This window comes from Wyeomyia smithii, chromosome 3 (genome assembly GCF_029784165.1).
Source record: "Wyeomyia smithii strain HCP4-BCI-WySm-NY-G18 chromosome 3, ASM2978416v1, whole genome shotgun sequence".
NCBI classification, from domain to species: domain Eukaryota; kingdom Metazoa; phylum Arthropoda; class Insecta; order Diptera; family Culicidae; genus Wyeomyia; species Wyeomyia smithii.
Window position 1 is genome coordinate 113,464,822 of NC_073696.1, and position 14,574 is coordinate 113,479,395.

Here is a 14,574-nt window from a genome sequence, read left to right on the forward strand (position 1 = left end):
TTTCAACGAATTTCGGCAAAAAAAGTAAGAAATAATTTGATTGTATTAAAAAAATAAAGACATTTTTGGGATAATGCTAAGACCAAACCTGGAATGATTTCGAATGTCATAAAAACAACATTAACAACAATAATATCATAACAGAACACGTGTCTGAAATATGATGATATACTTTTGTCTATTTTGTTTATTATAATTTTATGATGTTGTTAATTTATCTTCATGTTATTTCCAATATTGCGTTAAATTCACTTTTTGTCCACCTATTGCAAATGTACTAATTGATTAGATCACCGATTTTTTTTTTCGAAAATTTGGCCTCTCGAAATGCATTTTATATTACTTCCACCGAACAAGTTTTAAACGCCAATGTTTGGATCAAACGGTGAAAAAATATACTTTGTTAATCAGCCTTCAGGTGATTCGCTCAACACTAGCACCAACAGCGAGCAAATAGCATGTTGAAGCTGCTCATGCAGTGCAGTATAAGCAATTATGCTCTTCATACGTTGGTCCTGGGGTAGTATAGCGGCTTATTTCATGCAACAATTCCTCAGCTTGCATCCTCATTTTCACGTGTCGCGGCATCGCACCAGGGGTGACGGCATCTCTCCGACACTCCAAAACGCATCCTTATATTGCACGAAACAAAAAGACGAGATTTCAATTGCTCTAATGCTTGTTTTCAAAAATTATACTTTTTTATTTCAGTTTTTAATTACTGCCTAGCATGTCTTCTCTTCAGTAACCGATGTCGTATCATCGCACAGACGGGCTGCAGTAGGTAGCAACACTTTTCAACCATCTAACTGATATCGCATAAATGGATTTCATCAACACAAACTGCGCATGTGAATGATAGCTATTCAGCGACTCTGCCTATCTGTCCGATAAAAACGCACTTTGTTGGTGCCTACCGGAGATCATAATCAAGCCTCTTGAACATATGCGTTAGCATGCATAAATTACATCCTCTGGTATACTTCTTGAGCGTATCAAGTTTTAGTAAGAGGACCCCATTTGAATGAGAACTCATAATTAAACCGACATGGTAGAAAAAACTATACGAGGGTGTAACATTTAATTTCCGTTTCTGATTTCCAATGCTTCCCCGCGAACTTTACCGTAAGCCATTACTTTACCTCACAGGGTAAGCACCATTGTTTCTATCTATCAGAAGAAATAATCGTTTTACTTCTTTAAAAAATTTGAGTACCTACGAAAGACCAAAAACACTGCGCTTTACCCTAGTTCCAGAATGTGATCTTATTTGACCTTCTTTCCGAAGGCTCTTTCTGTCAAGCGCTCTTTACTATTTTTGTACTCCTTCGCAATCCCAGCCGCACGGCGGGTACCGATTTAAATCTCAACAAAAGATTTCTCATCCGTTTTACTAGATTATTCTTCTGTAATCGTACAAAGCCCAGAAATGCGTTTCTTAAACACCTGGACGGATGTTCGACTCAACTGTGTACGTATGTACCTTTATATAGTTCGTTGACAAGGACCAATTACTCATCAACGACGGTATAAAAATTCCAAAACATATTTACAGTCGTTGCGCCGTCTGAAATATTGAACTGATAAATATACACCGGATAACGAATCTTACTTCGACGTCTGTCATCAATGCTTGCAAAAAATAGTGAGAAATTTACACTTCAATATGATAAGGGTCTTTGATTTTCAGAGCATTCCTTTTTCCTTGAAATATTGCTCATAAATATTTTTCTATCTAATGCATTTAAGTATAGGCATGAAGACATTAACATTTTATTTCGAAGAAAACAAACGCTTTGTTGAACCTGGTATTGGAATCCTTCAGATTTAAGATAGCTCTCTAGCTAGTATGCAAACTTTGATCAAAGTTTACATCATGCTGAAATACCAATGCAAATTAATATCAATATTTTCCAATAAAAAAAACGCACAGCAGTGTTAGCGAAGGGTAAACTTCAAAATATTTTACCGCTATATATATTTTTCAATGCTCGCAACAACATTTATAAGTGAGATGGTTTTTTTTTATTATTTTCAGAACAAACGTTTTTTGGCAACATAAAATCTCCCGTGGATTTTGTACTTTTATTCAAAGTATTTTATATTCAAAAGTTGTATTACGACTTACAGGCCCCATGAGAAACATAAAAGTGCGGAAGAAGGAAGAGCTCGTCCGTATAAGACAGCAAATCCTCTGTAACGTCAGGCTCAAAACAGAGTGGATCGATCGCGCTCAATTTTTTTTTTATCCTTCCTCAAAATATATCGCGCTCAATTATGTTTGGTTTGGTTTGGTCTTCACAAACACTGTAATGGCATTCTTGCAGTGGTGGGAACCTAAGGGGCAGAGATGCCAGATATACAGACAAATCTGTATTATACAGACTTTCTGTGTTGCGATACAGACACGCATAAGCCTACAGATTTTATACAGACATTTAGTATAATACAGATATTACACAGATATCTGATATTCTACATCATGGTTTTACCAGTATACACAAAAAAACGAACACAAAAACCAAAAGTCACTGTAGCCGTTGCTGGAAAAAGTGAACTAGGAACTGAACACTTTGCTGAACATATTAATCTTGCGTTTTTGAGAGTGAAATCATGACAACAGGAATCGAGTCAGGCTATCGGGGTTTTTATCGGCCCCGTGGGCACTAATCTGCCTGTTTCGCCCCAGTAACAAACAGCTGATTGTCTCGATCGATTGCCATGCAGGTTATATTGGTGAAAAGACCGTTTGTTCTATTCGGAGCAATATCCAACGTTGAAGAATTGCTTAAAATGTCCCAAACCTTGAAGGTACTATTTTTATAACCGCGAGACTTCTGCCATCATGTATCAGTTTAGCTACATTACGACGAACGACGATTTTTATCACGGGAAAGACTCTTACTTCTATGTGTTACTTAGATTTAAGAGATAAATTAGTTATCGATTAATCGACCAACTATGATAGACTCGAAAAAGAACAATCAAAACAAGCAATAAAACAAAACAATCTGACAGGTCGACAAATAATTATGTATCAATGTATCGGTAACTTTTTTTCGCAGCGGTATACAGACTTATACAGACATTTTTATGGATTATACAGACTTGCCAAAAAAAGTCTGGCATCTCTGCTAAGGGGAGACATCTGGCTTCTTACTTACTCTTCTTACTCACTCACCTCGATGATCCCTGTTGTATTTTTCGTAAGTGATGCCATTCACTCGGAAAATACTTGAATGTTTTTAATGCTTTTAATCAGCATTATGTACCATTCCTCCTGCAGGTGATAGTTTTATCGCCTGAGGGTTACCGGAGAATGTGCAACTGCAATATACTTAAAATCAAACGTGTCATCCATCAATGATTATGATTCATTCATTGACCCATCTGAATTGTACTCTCCGCACAAGCAATATGCCTTAACAGGTATGTTCCAAACTTAATACAGAACGGATTCAAAAGTAGAAATAATCTTACATTACACTATTTACTTTCGACATTGAGCGGTGGTATGCTGTTCTTATGCTTCACGCAAAACCGTATTATCTCCTTGCGCACTTATAGATCTTTTGGTAATCGATATAAGTGATGATCTAAGTCGGATCTCTCACTACACCCGTATTTGTATGCTTTGTACTTTATTTTGAATGTTCACTTGAGAATATTTTAAATTATAACAGGTGACATCATAAAAACACAAATCAAAACAACGAAACATGTTGTTCAGCAACACTGCCAGCAAGCCTGATGATAAATTTTAACGCACTGGGGGTTTTCAATTTCAACCAATCAGCGAGTGGTTCCCAAAGTGGATGCAAATCTATACCCAGTTGTCTCCCCTTAGGTGGGAACTAGAGATACTCAGAGAAAGAGATAAGCGATGAAAAAACCGCCTGTTTGGCAACTAGGTTTTGCATGGCAGAGGTGCCAGATTTCTTCTCAAAGCGCAACGTTGACTAAATTTTTCATTCGACTCGTATTACTAATCGTGACTGTGGAAGTCCTGGGGAATCATAAAGTGCACCACAAAAACCGTGAAGGTGTTAAATTTTATGTTCATGTTTAATTTTATATACTTTCACCACAGACTAACAGACGTAACACTGGAACCTAGCTTCATCGCCACAAAAAACGTTTATTTCAAATTTTCAATCGAATAACAGTCATCGCGTGAAATCGTCGTCTGGGGCGCTGTCATGTAATCTCATACATATTTTGCAGTTCCCCATTTGACACATGCAGTAACGCTGGCGCTGATGTCGAAATTCATGACGCAGCGCGAACACGACAGCAGATGGTGCTAGTGTTATTGACGTGAAGTACTAGAATCATCCAAACGATGATTTTCTTGAAAATTTGTTCGACGTGTTATGTCTGTTAGTCTGTGCTTTCACTATAGTTGATCATTATTTTGTTGACCATACAATAGGTCTTTGAACCACCAGTTAAAAATCACTTTGATAAAGCAATTTTGAAGCATTCTCAATTCATTGTTTAGCAAAAGAACATGAAAAACGTGTGAAAATATATACAACCTTTTTGTACCTGATTGCAATACCTTTCAATGTGTTATCTTTCTTGTTCGTTTGGCTCAGATTTTGACATGTTCGTTTGGCTCACAACATTCTCTTCGCATATCTCTCCCTCTGAGTATGACTGTTTACATATTAATAAGTTAGCGGCACAGAGAACAGACATTCATGTTCATATAAAGAAATTTGAAAATCGTGTGTAAATTTGAATCAAAATTCGTTAATACACTAACGACATCTGTCTTGTGGTGCACCAGTTACACTGCATAAAGATTGCTGTATCGATATTTTATCGATATCAGTGCTTGGTTTGTAAGTGACAAAAGCGCCACATAGCGGGAGCATTACCACTTAGTGGTAAATGACGGTTGCAAGTTTTTACACATCTTTTGAAAAGAAGATGAACGTCTGTTCTCTGTGTTAGCGGCTTAGCGATTAGAGTCGCTAAATTTTCGGTTAGTGGTGCCCACCATTGCATTCTTGGAACCTTAACACTCTTCTTCTTTCTTTCTAGATATCTCAGTGAGAGCAGATTTTCAACTCTTCTGCGTACTAGGACCAAGACGTGAAACAAATTAGACTTGCAAGGCTGAAAAACGCAGCCTCGTTTTGCAATACTTGTATCGTGTAAATTCTGTTGGGGGCCGCTGTGCTTCGCAAAGGAGGCCGTGTTTAGTAAAAGGGGCCGCAGAGCCAAAACGCTTGGGAACCACTGCTCTAACCTATATTTTTCTCAATCAACGAAATCTACCGCTGACAGTTTCTAGGATGGTCATGATTCGAGAAAAGAGAAGAGTAAAATGCGTTGAATTTGCGTTCGTCGCGATAGGGGGTGAAACATGCATTTTTTTTAAATAATTAACAACTCAACAGTAGCACCAGGGGCAATTATCGAACTATGGAATCGTAAAAATAAAGTTTGAGACTCAGAGAAGCGTTGATGACGACACTAATTAAAGTGAAGGTGTGGTCAATATCCTAATTAAAGTGAAGGTGGTCAATATCCTTGTATGGTCCTGCCATCTAATTTTCAATATTCTTGCTCGGTGCGGCCACCTAGTTTTCAATATCCTTATACGGTGCTGCCTTCTAGTTTTCATTTTCTTTGGCATATTAAGCACGATAAATTGATTTTGCTAATACCCAATTTTATGCACATTTAAGTCATCAGATGGAAGCACTAACCGTTGTAAGGGTGTCGTGGATAAAATGTATGAAAAAAATACGAAGTCAGGTATCTTGTCCTAGTCATCTTTGAAGTCAGGTATCTTGTTCTAGTCATTTTTGCTGGAACCCAGCTCCATCGCCACAAAATAACGATAATTTCAAATTTTTAATCGAATAACCTTCATCGTGCGACAACACCGTCTAGGGCGCTGTCATGCGATCTCATACATATTCTGTGGTTCCCAATTTGACATATGTACGTACACTAGCGCTTATGTCAAAATACAAGACGCTGATTCATAGTGAACTAGAATTGAACACTGCCGCTCATTTCTCCTTATAAATCACACCATGTGAGCCCAAATGTTTCTGTATTGCCAGCGATTGGAAAATCTTCTACGAATCCTCCCAAATGCAGAAAATTGTAATTTTATTATTCGAACTATTATACCACAGACTAACAGACGTAACACTGGAACCTAGCTCCATCGCAACAAAAAACAATCATTTTAAATTCCCAATATAATAATAGTCATTGCGCGGCAACGCCGTCTGGAATGCTGTTAAGTTACCTCATACATATTTAGTAGTTCCAAATTTAACAAATGCACGTACACTAGCGCTGATGATTTTTGTAGTAGAATTAAATGGAAACATAACCTATTCTCAATATTCAATTCCATTCTACTAAAACCTGTAGTACACTCTTTGTCTAATGGTCAAATATTTGACCTTCTGACATAATGGTCAAATTTATTCGACATCATGGTTGTTGTTTGCCCGTGTTTGCCCCATGTTAAAATTGGAGATGACAAATAATTATCTTTGACCAAATTTTTATCTGTCAAAAAGTGACAAATATTTGACGCTTGGTCAAAGAGTGTACTACAGGCTTAAGACGCTCAAAAAGAAATTTATTTGTTTAGCGCTGATGTTGAAATACACAACGCAGGGCGAACACGACAGCAGGTGGTACTAGTGTTACTATCGTAAAGAACTGGTATTATACGAACAATGATTTTATTGAAAATTTGTTCAAAGTGTTATGTCTGTTAGTCTGTGATTATACCACAGACTAACAGACATAACACTTTGAACAAATTATCGATCAATCCATCGTTCGGATGATAACAGTAGTTTATGTAAGTAACAGTAGCACCACCTACTGCCGTGTTCGCGCTGCGTCCTATATTTCGACAACAGCGCTAGCGTACGTGCATGTGTAAAATTTGGAACTGGAAAAATGTATGAGATAACATGACAGCGCCTCAGACGGTTTTGTCGCGCGACGACTGTTATTTGAATGAAAATTTGAAATGATCGTTTTTTGTGACGATGGAGCAAAGTGAAATTCGGAAGCACTTCTACTCCTTTTTTGTACAGAATTTTGAACATATTCAATACAAATAATGTAACAAACAACCTTATGTAGTTCTACGTCAACCTTTCGGTCGTGGTTTTGCATACAACCCTTGTGATTTTTGCAATTACATCAGAACTAGATGTCGTTGCCTGGCTATGAGTGTTAAACTCGTTAAACTGGTTCATCGCCATATAGACCTCTCCAATCCTAGGACAGGACGTGACAAGAGAAACCAAAAACCACCCAAAGTTCTGTTAAAGCGAAAGCCCTCTATGATTGGACGATTTTATTAAGCGCACTGTTAAATTTTATTATTAGTCGGTACGGTTGGCCGTGCTGCGAAAGCTATCGGTATTTTTTGTTTACACTGTTTTTGCTTACTAAGTGAATGAACAGCTTTTGGTTTAAAAATTTTTTGAAACTTTTTCATACACTAGACTGTGCAATGTCTATAAAAATCAACATTTGAAATATTGTTCATGTTTTTGAAACTACGTATGATAAACAATAGTAGATTCATTTCATGAAAAGCAAGAGTTATCCGAAATGAGTTGAAATTATGGCTAGTTCAAATAAATTTAACATATATCCACAGACTAACAGACGTAACACTTCATCGCCACAAAAAACGTTTATTTCAAATTTTCAATCGAATAACAGTCATCGCGTGAAATCGTCGTCTGGGGCGCTGTCATGCAATCTCATACATATTTTGTAGTTCCCCATTTGACACATGCAGTAACGCTGGCGCTGATGTCGAAATACATGACGCAGCGCGAACACGACAGCAGATGGTGCTAGTGTTATTAACGTAAAGTACTAGAATCATCCAAACGATGATTTTCTTGAAAATTTGTTCGACGTGTTATGTCTGTTAGTCTGTGATATATCTTTAAATCAATTGAAGATTTAATGAACTAGCATTATCAAATGAATGAATTTAAATTGAAAACCAGAACTTAGAAAATCCTTGATATTGAATTTTTTTCTTTATTAAACATTTTTGGAAACACTGGTAAGCGTCGTGCAGAAAAATCACAATGTTTCATGAGAGCAATTTTGAACGAAAAGAAGAATAACTAGAAGCCACTTGTCACGTCCTGTCCTAGCTCCAGTCGTGCATGTATTGATGCACTTTAACCGTGTAAGTCGGATTGAAAATGAGGCCAACAATGTGCTGTCAAAATGCCTGCATTGATAGCGAAATTTTCATTCCCTTCTACTGACTTAAAACTTTATTTATTCCAGCGCGGATTGTGTGATTTGTTTACGGATAGTATCTTACAAAATGAATATTTGATTTCCAGTACCGAGTAACTCGAAAAAGACTATATTTTTCGATTCGCTCAACCCCGGTGGAGTAAAGCAAGAGTCATTCATGAGCACGGGGATGGCATCGCTGTCAGCTACCATACATTTGACGTGTTACAAACATCACTGGCACTGGCACCCGAAAAATGGTCAGTTCACCCTTTTCTTATGTCGATTCGGGCAAACCAGTTAAATGTTGACTGCAATTATTGATAGCATATCAGACAGTTTTGAGCAATTACTCAAGGTTTTTACATGGTATGTGATATTCTAAGTGATATTTAGTTTATTAATTGTGCCCCAAAACAAAGTGAAGCAAACTGTGACAGCAGAGAAAGTAGTTTTGGGATAAACGGTACAGAAATAGATGTTAGTAACGCTTGAAGGCTACCATACCATTCCCTTGTTCATGAGGCAAACAATCCGAGTTTAGTGAGCTGTCAGAAAGCTCTATTGATGTGTTGAAACTTGAAAGGCAGTTAAAAAGACTGTTCGACTGACAGCAGGCGCTGCAGTAAAAATACTGATGATGATTTACAAGCAGCATTTTACCTATCAAGATTTTATTTGCAAAGATTTATCACGAATTTACGCAGCGGGAAACTTCTAATATTTAGATTTTTTTCCACTAGACGGTAAATTCAAACTAAGAAAATGCAAATACCAACTCCTGTAGAACAAAACTTCAAATTAAAAACGAAACCGGATCTCATATTATTCCTATTTTATATGTATTTTCTTGACAGTAATCAGTCAACTAGATTCTGCATAAAATTTCTAACCAGCTGTATTGTTATTGACGTCAAGAACATCCATTTTATGCAAATATCGCATGAAAAACGGTCTCCTGTTTATATGAGCCTTGGCTAAAAATTGAATCTATCATCATTTTCCTAGTTCTAAAAATCAAATCCAGAAGTCGCACGGTCGTTTTCAGTTTTGCGACCGTGCGACTTCTGGATTTGAACTTTGGAACATGATGATAGCACAGACAAATAGACGTGCCACTCGATGACGATTTCATCGACCAGAAAAATAACGGTTATTTTGAAATGTTGCTTAGTTAGCAATAATGCCGTTAGTGTCAATATAAGCAAGCGTGCACATTCATTATCAAAGACAAACACCGTCAGTAGGCCGCTGGTGTTGATATAAGCAAGCATGCACACCCATTAGCAAGGACAAAAACCGTTGTGGTTATGTTTTTACAGGAGTTGGTAGGTACATAGCAGAGGGCTCTTGTGGCTGTCAAACTCCATACATTTTCCATCTACCACTCATTGATTCTGGTACCAGCGTTTCTGGTACCCACTTTTTGGTTGGTTTGCCCTAAAACAAGTGAAATAGAGTAAACGTTCCATTTTGTCGGTAGACTTATTTCGAGTAAATGTCGTATTAGATGCGAAAAAACAAGAGCTCAACATTTATTTTCAGTACAATGTGCACTTTCAATGAATAAGATAAGTTTTGTAAGCATTTGAAATGAAATATTACCGCCGTGATGAATTTATGATTGGTAGGCAAAATGTTGACGTTTATAGGCCCCTGGTACATAGCGTGTTGGAATTGCATTTTCTTACACTGAAAAAAAAATCACACGCTTATGCCAAATGCTCTTTGGTCGACCCATATCGATTTTTAATGGAATCCACGGTAATTCGACGTGTTTTGGCATTTGACGTGTTTGAGCAATGTAACCTGAGTGTAAAAAAATTGATTTTGGTATGCATGACATGCAGGGCTGCCAAGTATACAGATTTTTCTGTATTATACAGATTTTTTGACGACGATACAGGAATGATACAGAATACAGAATTCATACAGAATTTTGATTTTTAATACAGATTTGTACAGAATTTTAGCAATCGATTTTTTTTTATTCTTGCTTATCTTCCGTCGATCTGGTTCCGCCACTCGTGGAAGTGACTTCACCCTTGACCCTAACTTACCACCCGTTGTTCAACGGACCGGCGCCAACGGCTTTACTTCCTCATGCGATGGAATGCGTGATCCCAGAGATTTTTCGCCTCAGAAAATCTCCCGGTGTCGGCTAGGACTAAACCTAGACCAGTTGGGTTGGTTGTGGGTGGATCACGCCACCCCACAACCATCGACACCTATGTCGGCGTTGGGATTCTAACCCAGGCGTCGAGCGTGGTTGTTCGAGTTCTGCTGGGCGTCTGGCATTTACTAAGCGGGAAATTCCTTTTGTTTGATTTCTTCTGGACATTCGACATTTGGCTAAGCGGGAAAGCTCTGGAACAAAAATACCGGATTCTATTGCCTTTCTAGCAAAAAAAAACACGGTTATAAACCTGAGTTTTCCTTCAGGAATTTTACCCAACCTTTTTACGGTTTCAGGTGAAGTTTAAGGTTGGATGCCAAGCCCAGTTACCCCAAACCAGAGCACTTGTAGGCACACGAACAAAATACAGAAAAATACAGATTTTTAACGGGTGCATACAGATTTTTCAAAATAAAATCTGGCAGCTCTGATGACATGGCAAACCAAAGTGTAAGACACTCGATTTTGTGCTGTGAAGTGAAACGCAAGTGTATCCCACTTAGATATGAAATGTTTCATCTATTAGCACAGAAGTAAGTGAAATCCACTTGGCAGTAACGTGTCTATGTTTTATAGTGTATAGTTTGAATCTACCGTTTAGTGGAAAAATCTAAATATTTAGTGAAAAAATCTAAATTTTTCTAGTTTCAACCCGAGATAACTCACTGCAAATAGAATCTTGATAGGTAAAATGCTGCCTACAAATCATCCATCTTTATTTGCACTGCAACGCCAGCTGTCAGTCGAAAAGTCATTTTAATCGCCTATCTGTTATTATCAGAACCGCTGGTATCGATAAAATATTGCCCAATCATAGATTTCGCGCGGTGCCAAGTATGATGACAGTTCTACAAGGTATGCTATTCACGTCGATGCATTAGTATTAGTGATCGTTAAGAACTTTTTCCAATTTTGTATGAAATTTGAAATGATTTTGCATTTTAAACTAAACTTATAAAACATACTTTCCTGAAAAGTTATAGAAATGATGTTGAAACATGTTTTATTTGTGGGGAATACATAAACATGCTGCGGTTTAGGTGAAATATGCTGTTTTTCATCAATTTGCCGGTAACCTTCTTGCACTTTTCGTTTTTTTCTTGTACTCTAATAGCGCTTCTAAATAGAGTCGCTTTTATTTCATACAGTAACAAAAGTCATGAGCTATGACAATGACTAAGATTATGCTCCAACTATTAGAAATATAGCATTTTTATATATTTTATTTCGACATATTGTCGCAATTTTTCACACTAAATCTAAATTAGATATAAAAAAAGTAGGAGGGTGGTATTCAAGACACGACCGCATGACGTTGGACTACGGTATTCTTATATTCCATTAAAACAAATAATAGAGAGAATTGCAACTCTAGTATTTGCTGCAATTTTATCTAACAGTGCATTTCTTAATGCTGAAACGTTAAAACGTTATAAATAATAATATATACCAAAAGAATGGATATCTTTTATTTAATCGCTGTCATTTCATACATATTCGAATCAAACCTTTGTTCGTAGCTGCACTACCAAGACAATCATTTAATTGAGCGAATTGGTAAAATTTTCCTATCTAAGCAAAAAGCAAACTTAACGAAACTATCTGAAATTGGAGCCCAGAACGATTCAAACGAAAATTTTGAATTTAAAAATTGTTTGACATTAACCCTTAAATGATAGATTAACCCTTAAATGATCATCTAAATACATAAAATCTTTGTAACTGCTCTTAAACTAACAAATATGCATAAAAAATTGATAGATTTACTTTTTAATGTGCAAATATTATCATGTTGTTTTTAAACAACACTGTGACTTTATCGCAGAATAAAGTCGAAACAATTACTTTTGTTAACAGTATCTTTAAAATTGACCTTTTGTTAGTATAATTACTGATAATTCAAACATTTTCACTAACCACTAACCTTATTTTAAAATTTATTTTCAAAGACAGTCAGCACCAGTCGGGAATCTTATTCAATTATTTCTAAAAAATACTAAAATACTTTAAAACGTTTTTAGTAGTGTTGTTTTAAACAACATTGCGCATTTAAGGGTTAAGTCGATAAAACTCATGCTAGGTTAGCTCCAGCCCAGCATATAGCTTCATGTATTAAAAAAATACGTTTATTTCAATAACCTTATATAGCTAGAGCTCAATTACACGTTTTTCGGTAGTTGTTATCAAGGTTTGGGCGAGTGACAGGAAAATATCTTAACTTCTTCAGTTGTGATTTAGAGCATTTCTAATTGTTTTGTTATTTTTCACGATAGCGACAAGTTTGTTTCTTTCTCTGTGTGTGAGAAACAAAATCAAAACCGCGCACCGAGAAACAAAAACGAAAATTTAATGAATGCTCATTGAGAAAACTTGCAACTCTCTTTACCAATAATTTATGATACTCAAAAGAACCTGTTTTGATCTAAATGAAATTTCTAGTAAATAAGTGTTGATCATTCATAGGCAGTAATTTTTCCTCGATGAATTAAGACTGGGTGAAGAAGTTAAAATCAAATTCACAACTGTGTTCGTTAAGAAGTTTTAATATTTTTAATAACAATAATAATCTTCGATAAACACCCGCTATAGTTATCCACACACATTCTATAACTATCTATACACACGTAAAAACTATTTATACACACGCTGTAGCTTTTTATACACACATACTAAAGCTATCTATACACACGCTATTCCTATCCATATATCCGATACAACTATCTATACATACGCATAAGCTATCCAACCATGTGCTATTACTATCCATACAAACGCAATAACTAATCATTACACACGCTATCCACACACACGCTATAACTATCCGTACACACGCTGGATATACACGCAATAGCCATTATATGCTACACATGCTATGTCTTAAGCAGGTATTAGACGAAGCAAACATTTGCTATGTTTGGTACGAATTTTATTTACACAAAATAAAATCCGTACCAAAAATAGCAAATATTTTCTTCGTCCAATACCTGCCTTACACACGCTATAGCTAGCAACAGCTCTAGCTAACAATACACATGGGTTGGTTAGCTATCATCACTATTATCGCAAATGTCATAGCTATGCAGATGCACATACGCTATATGTGCACACTGCACACACACTAAATGGAGGTAGCTTTCCTAGTAGCGGTGCTGGCTCGTGCAGTTTCTGGCTGTTTTTACCCAAGGATATCTGAATTGGATTACCGCTGGTGGGGTCCAACTCAGATCGAAGGGGAACCGAACTGAATGAAGAAATGCAGCTGCCCACTACCTCCGCCGCTGCTGCCTGGTACCACCGCTCTGGTTCTGCTGCAGCTCAGTTCCGCCACTGGAATCAGTCACCTCTGCTGATTAATCAGGACCGTTCTAGTGGCCTTCCACTTGTTAACTTATGACTGCTATGAGACGACGCAGGCTATTATATAGCCCAAAGCAAAAATCCATCCGCGAGCAAAGGAGAAGCGAGCTTGTGATTGGTTGAATGTGCACGACTTTTAACACAACTTTTAACTAGTTTAGTATCGAAAACATATTTAAATTATTATATGACAATCTTGCGCCATATTTCCCCTATCAATCAAGCCATTGGTGTTTAGAATCTGTTCAGTGGTAATGATAAAAGAAGCATTATAAAACGGTGTTGAAACACCTGTTGCAACTACCGAAAGCGAGCTCGCTATTGGTTGAAAGCTGCGAGACTGTTTACAAAGTCAGATCGGTTGTATCCGTTAGTGTCGACTGTGCTTGTGAAGAGAGGTGGTGATTGGTTGCTCGGTATGATTTAGACAATCGATGTGATTTATCAATTTTTCAATAGTGTATCTCGAACAATAGGTTATTTTTGTTACATAAATTCAACCGTAAAAGAATTTCTGATCGGTTGATGCCAAAACCTCGAAATTCTGAAAAGAAATGACTGATATATAAGAGCTCAAAACCTGACCACTTTTCCCTGGTTGAATTACTAGATTTTCAAATTCAGGTGCCTAACTTCGATATAGACGTTAGTCCAACGTCAAAATTAGATATTAAACAACACAAAACGAGAAATTTCCAAAAATGTTCTGAATTCCATACAACGCGAAATTTTTCATAACGAGATTTGTTTGTGTGCGTGGATAGACAAAAATGTAG